Source organism: Lipotes vexillifer, unplaced genomic scaffold (assembly GCF_000442215.2).
Source record: "Lipotes vexillifer unplaced genomic scaffold, Lipotes_vexillifer_v1.1 scaffold1114, whole genome shotgun sequence".
Classification (NCBI taxonomy): domain Eukaryota; kingdom Metazoa; phylum Chordata; class Mammalia; order Artiodactyla; family Lipotidae; genus Lipotes; species Lipotes vexillifer.
In genome coordinates, this window is record NW_006779031.1 from 3,705,282 (window position 1) to 3,723,548 (window position 18,267).

An 18,267-nucleotide genomic window follows, 5' to 3' on the forward strand; every position below is an offset into this window, starting at 1 on the left:
CATGGCCGCTGAGCCTGTGCGTCCAGAGCCTGTGCTCCGCAACGGGAGAGGCCACAACAGGGAGAGGCCAGCGAACCAAAAAAAAAAAAAAAAAAAAAAAAAAAAGAATGCATGTATAGGTATAACTGAATCACTTTGCTGTACAGCAGAAATTAACACAACATTGTAAAGCAACTATACTTCAATTAAAAACAAAACAAAAAACAAAACCAAAATATGGTACCTTTAAAAAATAGCACCCAAGCCCTGAAAGCAGGCTTCCGGTGCCAGAGCTTGTATGGTGTGAGTCCCTACTTACGTGGAGCCCAAAGCAGGCCACTGGCTGCTGCAGAGGGTTACTGTAGTCCCCCTGAGTTGGGAAGAGTGGAAAGCTTATTGTCACTTTTTCCAACTAACACTTTAGAACAGAGGCCTTGAAAGAACCTGGCCCTGAGGTAGAAATTGTAAATTAAATTACGTTGCATTCTTTTATGTTATGTGGATCCTTACAGTAAGTATAGGGGGTGTTGCTGAAAAGGAGGTGATACTTTCGCCTGTGTGTCAAATTATTTCATTTCTCTGTGCCTCAGTGTTTCTATCTGTAAAATGGACACAATAATAGCTACATTATGGGGTTGTGGTAAGGATCAAATGAGATACTGCATAATAATTTAGAGCTAAGACCTCCAACCTCCAAAGATCTATGAAGTAATGTATGTAGAATGCTCAGCACAGGATCAAGGACATAAGAAGTGTAGATGTGCATTAGTAGTATTACTTGTGGAGAAGTATTAGTAGTGGTTTGAGCCTGGATTCAGACATTACACTGCTCAGGTTCAAATCTGTTTTCTCCCACTAGTAGGTTTATGACGTTGGGCATGTTACTTTACTATGCCTCTCTGCCTCAGTCTCCCCACCTGTAAAATGGGAAGAATAGCAGCTCCTGTCTCATAGGATTGGTGTGAGATTTCAATGAATTTGTGTCCCTGAAGAGTGCGTGTTACATAGTAAGTCTTCTCCAAGTGTTAGCTATTAGTAGTAGTAGTACAAGTACATTTGCCCCAGATAAATTTTGCTTCCTTCAGAATTTTTCCTAAAGTTAGCCATAGCATCAAGCTATGCTTGTCTCTGAATACTTTATTCCAGATTTCCCTATTGACAAATTTTAGCACTCTGTGTGTGTGTGTGTGTGTGTGTTTGTGCATGGGCACATGAGTGTGTATGGCTTTTGAGGTAGGTGTAACCTACTCTATATCCCTTATGGAGTCATGTCTGCTATGAGCAGATCATGGTATTTTCTTTTTTATTTGATAAATAAAAACATGGTGAGGTTGCCAGTGATTTATGCACTCTGAAGCTGTCAGAAGGTATACCGAGCTTATTTTTGGTTCTAAGAATACTAGATGATACAGAAACACCTCCTGGGGGACTTCCCAGGTGGCGCAGTGGTTAAGAATCCGCCTGCCAGTGCAGGGGGCACGGGTTCGAGCCCTGGTCCAGGAAGATCCCACATGTCGTGGAGGAACTAAGCCCGTGCACCACAACTACTGAGCCTGCGCTCTAGAGCCCGTGAGCCGCAACTACTGAGCCCGTGAGCCGCAACTGCTGAAGCCCATGCGCCTAGAGCCCATGCTCCGCAACAAGAGAAACCACTGCAATGAGAAGCCCGCGCACTGCAATGAAGAGTAGCCCCGGCTCTCTGCAACTAGAGAAAGCCCGTGCGTAGCAACGAAGACCCAACACAGTGAAAAATAAATAAATTTTTAAAAAAGAAAAAAAGGAACACCTCCTGGGTCTGGCATTGTTGGAGAATGTGTCATTTCATATAAGTGGATTTTTCTGATAACTAACGCTTACTCCATTAATTTTTAGCCACTTTGGATACAAATCTTTCTAAAAAAGTATAACATAATTTTCATTTCTTACATGAAAGGCACCAGGCATATTTTGATTTCTTTTTGATAATTCAGGCTGGCCTGAGCATCAGATGAATATTGTAAGGAGGCAATATCTGGCATCATGGTTAAGCACATACCTTCTCTAGTTTGACAGACTTGGGTCAGAGTCTTGACTCTGACTGTGTGACTCTGAGAAAAGTTACTTGGCCTCTCTCTGCTCCAGTTTCCTCATCTGTGTAATGGAGACATTAGTAATATCTACTGCATAGGATTATTTTAAAGATCAAATGAAATAATGCACTTAAAACACACTTCATATGTCACTGCACATAAGACACACATAATAGCTGCTCACACTGTTATTACTAGGTAGTTTTGTACACAAAATTATGCCTGTAAAAAAAAAAAAGCAAAATTATGTCTGTAAGGGGTGTATAGCAGCCATACCAAGCCACTCCTAGAACCCTGAGGGAAGCCTAATAAAATCAGCACATAAGGAATGAGACTGAAAGCAAAGCTGGGGTGTACCCAAGCAGCCAAGAATACTGACCATCCAGTCTCAAGCTCCCAAGTAGCTAGGGAGACAGACATCAACATAAATATTTGCAAACTTAAAAAAATTATTTTAAAATTGAATATATTTGACATACAACATGGTGTAAATTTAAGGTGTACAATGTATTACTTTGATAGATTTATATATTGTAATATGACTGCCGTTGTAGCTCACATCATCTAAGTATAGTACAATATTGTTCTCTGTGTTCACTACAGCAGGCATTAGAGCACTATGGCATATTTGCTACTTTTTGCAAGTTGGTACCCTTAAACAATGTCACTTTTCATACCCTACCCCCACCCCTTGGTAACCACCATTTGACTCTCTGTTTTTTTATGTTTGACTTTTTTAGATTCCACATATAAGTGAGACCATACAGTATTTTTCTTTCTCTGTCTGACTTATCTCACTTAGCATAATGTGCTCCAGTTCCATCCCTGTTGTCACAAATGGCAGACTGTCCTCCTTTCTCATGGCTGAATAACAGTCCATTGTGTGTACATGCCACATCTTTTTTTATCCATTCACCCACTGATGGGTATTTAGATTGTTTCCATATCTTGACACTTTAGATAGAGTATCTCTCAGACAGTGCCTAGTATAGGGCATGCTGAATATTTTTTTGTTGATGCTATAAAACTGTTAATGTATTAAAAGCAAGAAGAGCAGGGCTTGATTATTGCTAAGAACACACTATTATTTATATAAAAAAGAGTGGCAGCTTGAAATGGTCAATTTGGAAATGTAGAAAAATGAAGCTGGAGTTGCAGCAGAACACTGACAATTTGAGTGTTGGTTGTGGGGCACAGTGACCACATGAAAGAGCTGTTGCCTTCTGACCCTCTGGGTGGCCAGTTGGCCTCTGTAAGTGACCTCCATCTTTGTGTTCTCATATGGCTACAGTGTCCTAGGGTCTCTAGGGGATCACACAGCTAGCAACTGGTCAGGGAAGTCTGCTGAGACACCTGGGAGACAAAGGTATCTCTGAAGCACCTCCCAGACTTTGATAGTTTCTCTCTCTCTTTTTTTCTAATATTTCCCCTTTTTCTTTTTTCTAATTTAATTTAATTTTTAAAAATTATTTTTTATTGAATGAAAAATCTTTTAAATTCTATAGTGCTTTACAAATTTCAAAAGTTTCACACACATGATTTCATATAATCCCATAATAACCCCTTTTTTTCCCCCTCTACCCCTATATTGCCCCTCCCACCTTCCCTCTCCACACAGGTAACCACTAGCTTGTTCTCTATATCTGTGAGTCTGCTTTTTTTTGGTTTTATTCACTAGTTTGTTGTATTTTTTAGATTCCACATATAAGTGATATAATACAGTATTTGTCTTTCTCTGTCTGACTTATTTCACTTAGCATAATGCCAAGTCCATCCATGTTGCTGCAAATGGCAAAATTTTCTTCTTTTTTATGGCTGAGTGGTATTCCATTGTGTGTGTGTGTGTGTGTGTGTCTAATATATCACATATTCTTTATCCACTCATCTGTTGATGGACACATAGGTTGCTTCCATACCTTGGCAATTGTAAACAATGCTGCTATGAACATTGGGGTGCATGTATCTTTTCAAATTCGTGTTTTTGCTTTTTTTGGTTATATACCCAGGAGTGGAATTGCTGGGTCACATGGTAGTTCTATTTTTAGAGAAACCTCCATACTGTTTTCTACATTTCTACAAACCTACAAACCTAATATACAAACCTAACATACACCTAATATACAAACCTACAAACTTAATCTACAAACCTAATATATAATGTTTTCTACATTTTCTACATTTCTACAAAACTCTATTTTTGAGAAACCTCCATACTGTTTTCCACAGTGACTGCACCAATTTATTTATTTGTTTGTTTGTTTATTTATTTATTTATTTAAAATGTATTTATTGGCTGCATTGGGTCTTTGTTGCTGCACATGGGCTTTACTTGTGGTGAGCGGGGGCTACTCTTTGTTGTGGTGCGCGGGTTTCTCATTGCGGTGGCTTCTCTTGTTGCAGAGCATGGGCTCTAGGGCACGTGGACTTCAGTAGTTGTGGCATGCAGGCTCAGTAGTTGTGGCGCATGGGCTTAGTTACTCTGCAGCATGTGAGATCTTCCCAGACCAGGGCTTGAACCCGTGTCCCCTGCATTGGCAGGCGGATTCTTAACCACTGCACCATCAGGGAAGCCCTGCCCCAAATTATATTCCCATCAACAGTGTAGGAAGGTTCCCTTTTCTCCACAACCTCCCCAACATTTGTTATCTGTATTCTTTTTCATGATAGCCATTCTGACAGGTGTGAGGTGATATCTCATTGTGGTTTTGATTTGCATTTCCCTGATGATTAGCGCGATGTTGAGCATCTTTTCATGTGCCTGTTGGCCATCTGCATTTCCTCTTTGGAAAAATGTCTATTCAGGTCTTCTGCCTATTTTTTAATTTGGTTGTCTGTTTTTTCGATGTTGAGTTGTATGAGCTGTTTATATATGTTGGATATTAACTCCTTATTGGTCATATCATTTGCAAATATTTTCTCCCATTCAGTAGGTTGTCTTTTCGTTTTGTCAATGGTTTCCTTTGCTGTACAAAACTTTTGAGTTTGATTAGGTCCCATTTGTTTTTTTTTGTTTTTATTTCCTTTGCTTTAGGAGATGGATCCAAAAAATATTGCTGTGATTTATGTCCAAGGATGTTCTGCCTATGTTTTCCTCTAGGAGTGTTATAGTATCCAACCTTTAATCCATTTTGAGTTTATTTTTGTGTATGGTGTTAGAGAATGTGCTAATTTCATTCTTTTACATGTAGCTGTACAGTTTTCCCAGCACCACTTATTGAAGAGACTGTCTTTTCTCCATTGTATATTCTTGCCATCTTTGTCACTGATTAATTGACCATAAGTGTGTGGGTTTATTTCTGGGCTCTCTATTCTGTTACATTGATCAATGTGTCTGTTTTTGTGCTAGTACCATACTCTTTTGATTACTGTAGCTTTGTAGTATAGTCTGAAGTCAGGGAGCATAATTCCTCCAGCTCTGTTCTTCTTTCTCAAGATTTTTTGGGCTATTTGGGGTCTTTTATGTTTCCACACAAATTTTAAAATTATTTGTTCTAGTTCTGTGAAAAATGCCATTGGTATTTTGATGACAGTATCTCTTGAAACACGAAGTTTTAAAATTTTGATGAAGTCAAATTCATCTTTTTTTCTTTTGTTGCTTGTGTTTTGGGTATCATAGCTAAGAAAACCATTGCCTGGTGCAAGGTCATGAAGATTTACTCCTACATTTTCATCTAAGAGTGTTCAAGTTTTGCTCTTACATTTAGTTATTTGATCCATTTTGAGTTAGTTAGTTTTTGTGTATGGTGTGAGATAGGTGTCCAAATTCATTCTTTTACATGTGGATATCCAGTTGTCTCAACACCATTTGTTGAAAAGACTATTCTTTCCCCCACTGAATTGCTTAATGTAGCTGTGTAGTAAGTTTTCAAATCAGAAAGCATGAGCCCTCCAACGTTGTTCTTCATTTTCAAAACAATTTTGGCTATTCTGGATCCCTTGTGTGCCCATATAGATTTTAGGATAAGTCTGTCCATTTCTGCAAAAAAGACAGCTGGAATTTTAATAAGGATTGTGTTCAGTCTGTATATTACTTTGGGGAATATTGCCATCTGAACAATATTAAGTCTTCTGATCCATAAACACAGGACGTCTTTTCATTGATTTAGGTCTTTAAATTTTCATTCAACAATGTTTTGTAATTTTCAGTGTACACGCCTTATACCTCGGTCCAATTTACTCCAAAGTATTTTATTCCTTTTGATACTACTACAAATAGAATTTTTTTCTTAATTTCATATTTGGGTTGTTCATTGCAAGTGCACAGAAATACAGTTGATTTTTGTATATATTGATCTTGTGTCTGTTCATTAGTTCTAATCGTTTATTGGATTCTGTGTGATTTTCTTGTACAAGATCATGTCATCTGTGCACAGAGATACTTCTGCTTCTTCCTTTCCAGTCTGGATGCCTTTTATTTCATTTTCTTGACTAATATGCCTGGCTGAAACCTTCTATATGGTGTTGAATGGAAGTGATGAGAGTGGACACCCTAGTCTTGTGTTTGATCTTAGGGGGAAGCTTTCAGTCTTTCACCATTAAGCATCATGATAGTTGTGGGTTTTCAATGCTCTTTATCAGGTTGAAGGTGTTCCCTTCTGTTCCTAGGTTTTGAGTGTTTTTATCACGAAAGGGTGCCAGATTTTGTCAAATGCTTTTTCTGCATCTGTTAAGATGACCACTGATTTTGTCCTTTATTATACTGATATGTTGTGTTACACTGATTAATTTTCATCTGTTAAATCAATCTTGCATTCCTGGGATAAATACCAATGGATCATGTTGTATATGCACATAGAGATTTGTGCACATCTGTCATTATTCTTGACGCATCTTTCTTCATAGAAACGGAATTACTGTGTGAAAATTTGCTACTCTCAAATTCCTCTACAAAAATGCTGAAGTTATACTCTTACCAATAGTGTAGAAAGTGCCTTCTTCATGGCCCTGGATATTATTTATCTTCAATGTTTGCTAAAACGTTGGGTGAAAATGGTATTTCATTTATTGCTATAATTTGACTTTCATGATTCCTAGTGAGTTTGGATATCTCTCATGCCTTTATAGTTCATTAGTATTTCCTTTTCTGCAAAACAAATACATCTTTCTTATTTATTTATTTACAGAATGGAGAGGGCAGGGAGGACACTCAGGCCTCAAGAGAAAATCTTCCAGAACATATGGAAGAATCCTCATGTCTAGGTAGAGTGTTGCTAACGTGACCAGGAAGCCCCTTGACAACACTGTCCTAGCAATGCTAGTTTTGTCTTTGTTCTGCATTTGAACTTGGCGGGAATCAGGGACAGATACAGTTCTTGCAATCATTTGAGAGTGGCCAGGGTGCTACCTCTCTGATTGCATGGTCCTGGCTACAGCCCCAGGAAGGACTGGTGTGTCTCAGCTCTAGTCCTCTGGTTTTCCTTTCAGCCAGCCTTTCTCCCTGCTTCATCCCCAGCAGGTACTTCTGCTTTGTCACCTGCCACCCTTATGACCTGCACATTGCCAGGGATACCCTACGCTCTCCTATTCTGCTCCTGGGCCAACCCTACTTTGTAAAAAAGATGTTTTGTTCATGAAGGATATCACTGAATGTATATGAGGCTCAGTTAGTGCTTCTGTCTCTCTTTCTCCCTCCTTCTCTCTCTCTCTCTCTCTCTCATCAGCTGGTATCAGTATGGCTTTTTCTTTGCCCCCTCCTGTCTCCATCTCACTGCCTCCGTCTCACTGCCTCCTGTCTGCCTTGTCACTGGAACAGCAGGGGTGCCCTCCCCGAAGTGGGGCCTGTGGGATGGACGATCTGCCATTTCCCAGGGCTGCTCTCATCATGAGTCAAGGCGAAATCTCTGGTAAGAGAGCTCCGGCTCTAGGAGAGCAAAGCCTCCCTGGATCCAAGTGCCTGGAGTGAGGCAGAAGGCCAGGCAACTAAGCAGTAGCTGCAGTGGGTAGCAGCAGACCTTCCTTCAGACCCTGAACCTGCCACCTTCTTTCGGAGAAGTCACAGTCCCCTTCCTTCGGCCTCGGTTGACTCATCTGTAAAATGAAGAGACTGGAGTAGTGATTGGTAATGTCTCACTGTTGGACACGGTTTTTAACTGGCCCGTTTCCATCAGTTTCCTCTGGGGAAAGCCTTGTATATTTAGCCGCTCAATTTGAGCTAGTGGGAAGACTAAAGAGGATTTTGTAAGTTGTTGGTCTTTTTTTTTTTTTTCTTTCTGTTGAGCCAATCTGACACTCCTACTGGAATTGCCGTGAGTTACATCAAATGACACCCATGACTCTGGTCATCCTAATCTACCGACTGCATTGTATTTCTGTAAAAATTGGACTTCAAGTAAGGTCGGAAATATTTCCCATCTATCACGAAACTTTTCATTCTCCATCAAAGAGACGATCTGATGTGGGGCCTGTTATCCGAGAGTCCGGGAAGGGCAGCCAGGACAGCTGGGGGAAAGAAGGGATGTGGAGGGCCGCTGGAGAGCGCTTCCTTGCTAGGGTGTCTCAGCGGCTCACCAAAGAGCTTGGGGGGGGTCCGAGCTGCGTCGGGGGCTGGAGGAGGAAGCGGGCCACCAGGCAGGGCTGCCCTGTGAGGCCGGGATTCCCACCCGAGGCTCTGGCAGAGGCCCGCTACAGACCAGGCGGCGGCAGCCCGGGGCTCGGGGCCGACCCGGGAGGCAGCAGCATGCGCAGTGTGGCCGCCGCTGCTCCGCGGTTTCTGCTGCTGCCACGGCTCCCCGGGCGGCGGCGGCGGCGGCGGCGGCTGCTGCTGCTGCTGCTCTACCCTGCGCCGCTGTCACTTCCAGTTCCTACTTCGGCGATCCAGGTCCGGGTCACTGCTTCCACGCCGCTGGCCCGGTCCCTCCAGGCCGCTCTCCCTCCCGGGCTCTGGGCGCCGGGCTGGAGGGGGCCAGCGAGGTACTGAGAGCAGGGTCTGGAGCGGCCGCGAAAGCGGCTTCCCAGGGCAGCCGCTGCCCCTCGCGCCCTCGACCAGCTCGCAGCCAGCGCACGCAGCGGGGCGCGTCTCCCGCACCCAGCTTTCCGCCCTCCCAGCGGCCCCGCCGCTCTGGAAACAAGAACTTGAGGGCAAGAATCTGGTTTCCCTTTATATTAAAAAAAGGGGGGCATTAAAAAAATCCCCGGACTGGAGAGGTTGCGGGCGCTGCACGGAGTTTGGAGACGGGCGCCCCCTCCTCGCCCGCGTCCAGGAGCAAAGTTGCAGCCGCCCCTCCCCGCCCCGGAGAGCCAAACCCAGCTCTCCAGTTTCGCCCTGGTGGCGGCCGCGCTCGGGGCAGGGTCCCAGCTCCGGCCGGGTGGAACGGTTCCCGCAGCCTTGGCACGGGCTCGGCCGCCCGCTCGCCGGCCCCGTGACTCGGGAGGGCGAGCGGCTTCCCGGAGGCGGCGGCGGCGCGGCTGGACCGAGCGAGCAACCGGAGGACCAGCGGGCAGCGGCCGAGCCAGGTGACCTGCCCTGGGGCGAGGGGGTCAGGGGAAGGGAAGCGCGCGAGGGCCTGGGGTGGGGGCGAAGGACCCCGGTTGGAGAGGAGCCGCCTTTCCTCCCCGGGCCGTGGCCGCGGGGTCCGTCCTCCGCCAGGGCCTCGCGGGGCTCTGAACTCCGGGGTGCAGGGAGCGGGGGCGGGGGCCGCGGGCAGAGAGCTGGGAAGCGCCAAACTTAGGGGCGAGTTGTCCGGCTCGGGCCGCGAGCTTTGCATCAGACCGGATTCCTCCTTTCCCCCGGAACCAGGGCGGGAGTCAACAGTACTATTTTTTTGATACTAACTTGACCTCCCCCCACCCCCCACCCCCTGGCATCTGTATATTTGGGGATATTTTCGGTGTTGAGTACACAGGTCTGTCGCAGGAATGGTCTGTGGATGGGGAAAGTCCTGTATCTCCAAGGTGTTCAGCGTGCCTGTGGTTAATTTCGAGTTTTCATTTTCCAGTCATTTAGGAACCCAACAGGTATGTGAGCGATTTCGTTTCTTAGCTCTAGAGTGGAGAGCCCTTAAGTTTATCTCTGTCTCTTTGAGAATCTTATATTTTTATTTTTGGTTTAATATTGTTTTTGGATCTAGGGGTGACTCACATGATTTTTTTTTCTTTTCTTAATGCGTAGTGGGAGTAAAAATAGAGTCCTAAGGGAATATATTTTTCTATGCAACTATGTATATTTTTGTCAAGAAAAGCTTCACATAGACCAAAAACCATTACAGAATAGGAGACAACTTTTAAGGCAAGATTCTAAAGTCCAAACTGCTTTTCTGACTTATATTTGCCTGGGAACCCCACAATTTGTCCTTGAACTTCCTGTCTTAATTTTTGACATTGACCATGGTAAGAGGAGCTCGGATGACATCATTTGCTCGAGGCACAGTTCTGGTGTTCCGTGACTGAGAGCGCCTGTCTCCAAAACGTAAGGCCTGGGCTTGCCCTTGTACTTCAGCTGAGGCATTTGCAAGGATTTCTCTTAAGCAAAGTATTATGCTCCATGCCAGGCAGTGCTGCAGTCTCTTCTTACATAAGCGAGCTTCAGGCTGGTGTTGTCTCTGCGTACACTTGGAGCAGTTAATATCAGAGAGTTCTCAGTCTTGGGGAGGGAGGGTGGTGGTTGGTGATTGGAGTTTGGAAAAAAGTAAATTTCCAGTCTTGCCTTTCTTTGCTGCTTCAATTTTTGGAAAGCTTTCTATTTATCTTATCTGAAACTCACTGTGCCCTTGTAAAGGCTGTAGGAGAGATGGCATTACTTTCATTGGCCAGAGAAACAGAAAAGTTTAGTGAAGCAAAGTCATACAGCTGACGGGTGGTATCATCAAAACTCTCACCTGAATCTCCTGCTCTCAGCCTAGGATTCTGTTTTGTTTGTTTGTTTTTACGAAAACATGACATTTTATACAAAAGTGTTTCATTTGGCACATTTCATGGATGGTATGTCCTCCAAGCTGTTAATTTTTTCTATTCTTTTTGCCAACTCACATGGCTGGCACTGTTCTTAGGAGTGAGGAGAGGGACAAAGCTTTCCAAAGGAGAGTTCTGTGGTTTGTATTTACCTACAGTCTGCCTCCCCTCCGTTCACCTTCGGGGGTAGCAGGTGCTGAACAGAGTGAGCGACCAGGGCCCAGAAATGTCCGACATTCGTTTGACATCACTAGCCCAAGTATAATATTACTTCAGTCTTTACAAAGAAACTCATTCAGGAGGAGAAATTGGAGAGCGTGAGTTTTGTTCGTTAACAGCAATCTGCTCATCACTGGAACTTAGACACGAAGGAGGAAAAGGAGTTGAGTACCTTCCATTTCTCAAGCACCTACTATGTTCTAGGTACTGTGCTAGGTGCTTTCAGTATATTATTTTATTTAATCCTCACAACAGTCCTGGGAGGGAGGGGATATTGTTCCCATTATACTGAGGTTTGGGGATGATCCAGACAAATGCCACACACTGCCAGTGCAAAATGGAGCCAGAATGTAATCGTTGGTGTACCTTACTTCAGAACTTGTTCCATTTGCTACGTGCCAGGCTATCCCCCCAGAGGAGCTATTGATAAATACAGGAACGCCTAACCTTGGTTTGCACACATGGCTGCACATTAGAGCCACCTGGGGTGTTTTTAAAAAATACAAATGTTGGGATCTCCCCACACTGAGCTTTTGGGTTAATTGGTCTGCAGTGAGACCCTTGGTATTTCTTGTTCTTTTTTTTAATGTTTAAACGAATTTTCTATTGCCATATAGCATGAATTCAGGAAACTGCACAAATCCTAGGTAGAGTTTGATGAATCCTTACAAACTGAACACATCTGTATAGTCAGCACACCGATTAAGAAACACACCATCATCAGCATTCAAAAGCCACCCACCTTGTGCCCCTTCCCAGTCACTACCCCTCACCAGTAGGCACCACTGCCCTGACTTCTAAGACAATAGATTCCTTTTTTTCTGTCTTGTACTTTATATGAGTGGAATCATGTAGTATGTATCTGTTTGTATAAGATTTCTCTCACTCAGGGTAATACTTGTACGAGTTCCCCATGTCATTCTTTCTTTTTTATTGCTGGTAGTATTCCACCATGTGGATGTCCCCTATTTTGTTTATCCATTCACCTGTTGATGGACATCTGAGTTGTTTCCAGTTTGGAGTTGCTATGAACAATGCTACTATGAATATCCCTGCGCATGTCTTCTGGTGCACATTTCTGCTGGGTTTATACATAGGAATGGAACTGCTGGGCCATAGGGTGTGTATATGTTTGGCTTGAGTAAGTGCTGCCCCAAAGTTTTCTGAAGTTATTATTTGGTTTTGAAAGCTCCCCAGGTGATTCTAATGCGCAGCCAGAGTCGAGAACTATTTCCCTGGTTTATCTAGAGTTCAGCCATCTAGCAACCTCTAGTGTCTGCCCCCAAGCTGAGAACCTCCTCAGCATCGTATTGTCTAGGAAATCTTCTCTGCTGGATTGGGCAGTTAGCATCCATTTTCCCATAATCCCTTGTGCCCAGCTACCTTTTCGCTACCTGCCCGCTCTCATCATGGTAATCTGTGGACACATTTCCGTCTCTATTAGCCTTGGAGCTTCTCAAAGGCAGGAATCAGAACTTGATCATATAACGCCAGCAATCAGTACAGAACGTGGCACATAGCAGGTCCTCAGTTCATGCTTATTAAATGAATGATTGCTAGAATGACTGAATGGTCGGGGAAGCTCCGGGCTGCAAAAGAGATGCCCCATCTTTGTCCTTAGACTTGTGCACTTTTATTCCTAGGAGACTGCCTCAGACCCTCACTCAGAGCCTAATTACTTTTATTTATTGAAGCCTGTTGGAATTATGGGTAATCTGGTTGCTCATCCCCAAACTGGCTAGAAATAGCAAATTAGATTAAATGAGATAAGGTATGTGGAAGCACTTTGTAAACTGGAAAACAGCATTTAAATAGAAAGTTGTGATAAAGGGAGAAGAGAAGTTGCTCTAGATTAGACTTGCTGGCGATGCAGTCTATATCTATGTGTAACATGGAAGCAATGAAATCAGAAGGAGACAAAAACTGTAAAAAGCAGACTGCCAAACATAACCATCAGTGCCTTTTTGGTGTGGGATCAGGCAACCCAACACATGCTGTGTGGTCTAGTGGCCAGAATTTGTAACTTTCTCTGCCTTGGTCTGGGTCTGATTCCTGGTCAGGGAACCTTTGTTCTTGAGGAGTAGTATAGTAGTGCAGTGGCTAAGAGCTTGAGCCTTGGACTTGAACTAACCTGAGGTAGTCACTTATTAGGTATATGCTAATTTCCTTGGTGGTAGTGGTAGGTAATATTAGGTATATATTACTTTATTATTATTAGGTATATGCTAATTAGATATATGCCACCTCTTAGCATTAAATGAGCAAAGGCAAGTAAAGCACTTAGCACCAGTGCCTAGCACTGAGTAAACTCTCAATAAAAGCTAGTTCCTAATTGGAATTTTAATGTATCCCGGTAGACTAGTGTTCACAAATGATAACATTGCATTATCAGAAAAAAAAGTTCACTTTTTTGTTGACGGTTACGTTAGGCAAACTCCATTTAAGAAGTGAGTCGTGCTTTATAGAAAGATTTCCTTTAGGAATCTTAACATTAAAAAATCTTGGATACAGGAGAAGGTAAGCTGTGAGCTCTGGGGAATGATGGCTTCTCCAGGGGTCCTGAGGTTTTACACTAGTTACATTGAGAATTTATATATATATAATGTAAATATATATATTTTAAACTTTTGGCCGCGCCATGCGGCTTGCGGGATCTTAGCTCCCCGACCAGGGATAGAACCAGGGCCCTTGGCAGTGAAAGCACGGAGTCCTAACCACTGGACCGCCAGGGAATTCCCACATTGAGAATTTAGACGGGGATGAAACTTAAACCAGGAAAAAAATATCCACCCATTTTGTTTCTCAGGTCTGTGCTTTATTTGGCAAAGATCGCTTGTTTTTGGAAAAACGTTTCTGGAAAATAAAGTCAAAGGTTAAAATCCCCACATATTTTCTAATTCTTAACATCTCTCTTCTGAAGACAAAATAAAGTTGACAGTTTCTGGGAATTTTAGATGAAGAGTGGTGGCGGGCTTGACCTCTCTTGTCATGGTGAACAGCAGAAATGTTCATCCTGTCAACATTATTAACCTCTTTCACTCACTAATTGAAGTGGTTTTTTTTTTTTTCTTTTTCTAGACTTGAAATTCTCAGTGCCTCACTTCATAGAAAATAATTTGAATTTAGATTAGAGGGTGTTGAAATGTGTTTAAAATTATTCGTAGGTCATATTTACTGTGTTTACATATTTTATTTGGAAGACTGCATAAAGGCAGTTTAAATTTCAGTGATGTTATAGCCCAGTGATATCCATGGGACACAGACTGGAACCTGTGACTCTAATTTCTGACAATATATGTGTAATCTTAAGAGTTTCATGAACCGGTTATAAGAGTTCCTATTAAGTCTCCAGCTTAATGTCTTGCTGTAGTTCTCAGTGCTTAGTGTGGCCAATTTTTAAGTGCTGAGAAGAATTTGTATATGGTTGCCTTTATAACAACTCAGGATTAGAAATATGTTTGGGGATACAGTTCTAAAGAGGAACTGGAGAAGACAAAGCGACAGAATTCAACCAAGACTATGAATTATTCAGTTGTTAACCACAGTAACTTCTTTATCTACCATTTTGTGTGCTAATAATAGAAACGGTTTGGACGGATTCCTCTTGGAATTGAAAAATCAGGAAAGCCTTTCACTCTTTTCTAGTCTATGCATAAACTAGGAGAATGTGTAAAAAGAATATTTTCAGTTTCTCTTGCTTACCTGGATGAAATAGTTGGTGTGTCTTTTAAAACAAATGCATTTGTTTTATAATTACGATAGCTTGAAATTTAAAAATCCACCCCAGAGCAAGATGCTTCCTGATTTAGTTGAATTAAACAATTCAACAAATGGTTTTTTGTTTTTGGTTATGACTGACAAAAACTTTCCCCCTTGCTCCCAGGAAATAAGTAATAAACCTGTTGATTTGGGCATAGTCGAAGGGAGAAAATAAAAGTCAATCGCCTTGGGCTTCCCTGGTGGCGCAGTGGTTGAGAGTCCGCCTGCCAATGCAGGGGACCCGGGTTCGTGCCCCGGTCCGGGAAGATCCCACATGCCGCGGAGTGGCTGGGCCCGTGAGCTGTGGCCGCTTAGCCTGCGCATCCGGAGGCTGTGCTCTGCAACGGGAGAGGCCACAACAGTGAGAGGCCTGCGTACCACAAAAGAAAAAAAAAATCAGTTGCCTCTGTACAAAAACAAAACAAAAAGAAACACAAAAAAACCCCCACGATATGTAATACTTAAAAGGGAAAAATATAGTTTCTGAATTGGATTGAATGTATGCTGATAATACCAAAAGGAAGGCATTTTATTGCAAAATTTGATCAATTGAATCTTCCTGATGGGAGGTGTCAAAGCTATCTTGTTTTAAATCTAGCTCAACTCTAATTTGTTTTTTTTAATTAAATTTATTTATTTATTTATTTATTTTTGGCTGCGTTGGTTCTTCGTTGCTGCGCGCGAGCTTTCTCTAGTTGCGGCGAGCGGGGGCTACTCTTCGTTGCGGGGCGCGGGCTTCTCATTGTGGTGGCTTCTCTCATTGCAGAGCACGGGGTCTAGGCACACGGGCTTCAGTATTGCAGCACGTGGGCTCAGTAGTTGTGGCTCGCGGGCTCCAGAGCGCAGGCTCAGTAGTCATGGCACACGCACGGGCTTAGTTGCTCCGCGGCATGTGGGATCTTCCCGGACCAGGGATCGAACCTGTGTCCCCTGCACTGGCAGGCAGATTCTTAGCCATTGTACCACCAGGGAAGCCCCTTTAATTTGGTTTTAATGTTGATTCTAATCCAGGCTGTTTCTGGGGGCAACAGAGCATAATACAGCCCTTTATTCAAACCACACAATCTTGGCCACTCTCCCCTACTCCAGCCCCATTCTAATTTGGTCAAATGTTATCACTGAGGCGACCCCCCAGGGTCAATCTGACAGGTGAAGACATTGCCAGCACAACATAAGGTATGCAGAGCCATTGGCGATGACCTTGGGGTTAGTACTAAAAGGAAGTACAAGGTCTGGCCTTTGAATTGCAAATGAAGAAGAGTGAGCGCACTCGCCTATTGCTCAGGGCCTTTGCTTACCTACGTTTTTAGAGGAAGTGTGTGTCCACTCAGTCCAGAAGCTGCTCCATATCTGCATTCAGTCTTGGCATTGCCACTTCCTCTGTTGTCATCTGGAAGATGGACTTACAGCACCAGACATCTGTCTAATTAGCTCCCCACTTTGTCATACCCTGGCAAACTGGACCCTTCCACACAGAGGGGTGTGTAGGCTCAGAGCTGTGGATCACCCCAGATGACATAATAGTCACGTGTCATTTTTATTGACTTCTTGGCAGAAGATTTACCTTCCTAACTTAGTTCTGCTTAGAGAAAGAGAGTAAAATCCCAGCTTTATACTTTCTTGGGGACTTGAATATTATTACAGAGATCAGACATGTCAATTGAGGGATTGAATAGGGCAATAGGGAAGAGAAGGAATTAAATTAAGGTGGGAGGAAATGCAGCAGTTTGCAAAGCAATGAGTGAAAGTGTTATAAGGACTTGCCTCACCCTAGACAATCACATACAGGTTTCCTTATGCTTTGGAAGCACATGGATATTACTTTAAGAGGCATCTCGAAGGGGTCAAGCTCTTAACAGCTTTTATGAAGAGCCCGGCCTGTGAAGCAGGTCTCAACACTGAGGAACATTCTGTCTTGTAATTTGTCTGTGCTTCATGGCTAGGTTTCCAGCAAACTGGGGCTACTTACCAATAATTTCTGAGAAGTGTATGCAAACCAAGAGAATGAGGTATTTTACTAACAAAAGAAATTTAGCCACTTCTTTGGAGAAATGTGTGTTGTGATAGTGTAAATCAGCATTTTTACTGTAAAATGACCAGTTTGCATTCTTTGATGATATGCTGGTATTTGGGAATGGATTGGGGAAAATCCTGATTGGGGATTAAAAAATCATCTTCAAGCAAAGAGAACAGAATGAAAAACAATGTTTGACAGTTGGTATACTTGTGGGTGATTTTATTTGCTAGATTTTATATAGCATCCTTTTTATTTCTTATCTTAAAACAAATTTATGTATCAGTGCCTGGCATATACCAGGTGTTCAGTAAGTATTTGTTGAATGGGTAATGAGTGGATGAATTTTTAAAAATTTATTTTAGATAGATTGCATATCTAACACTCTATATGTACATTATCAACAGCTGACTTTATTCATAGAAATGACTCTTTAGTGGATGAAAATAAGGCTAAAAAGAAAGCTGGGTCCTTCCTAATACAGTATTACTCACTTTCTTTATGTCAAGCTGGAGCACCTGTTTCATGTTTTTAAAAGTTAAAAAAAGAAAGAAAGAAAATGAAAGATATGAGAGATTAGGTGCCACAATGTCATTTGGAAGACCTTCTCTGCCTTTCCAGTGCTCAGGTCACTTCTTATTCCTTATGTTACCCAAACTCTCTCGATTTCACTGGGCTGTCCACGTGTGAGATTTGCACAACCAAGACTCCGTAACTTTGATTCTTCCAAGTGATCCCAGGTAGTAACTTCACTTCCTTTGGGTGAGGTAAATGCTTTGTTAGCATTCTTTGCTTCTCTCAATCATATTCTTCAAAAAGAAGCATCTATCTTCCCAAGTGATGGAAAATATATGAGCCCTGATTTATCAAGTTCTACCAGGAAAACATTACCTTCTCCCCGTCTTTCCTTCTGGGGAAGGTATGACCAAAGGACATGTGTTTCTGGTGGAAGAAATAGCTGCTTAAGTTTTTGGTTGAAAGGAAAGAGGAATAGTCAGCAAGTGTTTGTGCACTGTCTGCATGGTGAGTACTGAGAACTGTGGAAAAGGCAGCATGTGTATGGGAAATAGTGGAGTTTCGCAGCGTGTAGAAGTGGATGGCTAGGTAGCCAAGCTTCCAGAATCTAGAGCATAATACAGAGTTGCAAGAAAGAGAAGCCCTTTGTGTACTGAGGTGTAGTGTTGGGGGAAGACCCCATGGAAGAGAGTGATGGAGGATGGGCTCCTAAGGACTACTAGGATTCAGATGGTTGAGGGAACTTTTTCATAAAGAGAAGTGTGCATAGCAGAGAGAGGCACAGTGAAGGAAGCAAAGGATTCTGGGGCATACAAGGAGGTGATG

At 42.9% G+C, this 18,267-nt stretch overlaps 1 protein-coding gene across 1 annotated transcript in view; it reads left to right on the forward strand.

Annotated features, from left to right (window-relative positions):
- Nucleotides 1-18,267, forward strand: part of ARHGEF6 (Rac/Cdc42 guanine nucleotide exchange factor 6) — a 120,459-nt gene that overhangs the window by 2,145 nt on the left and 100,047 nt on the right. The gene's annotated exons all lie outside the window — the stretch shown is intronic.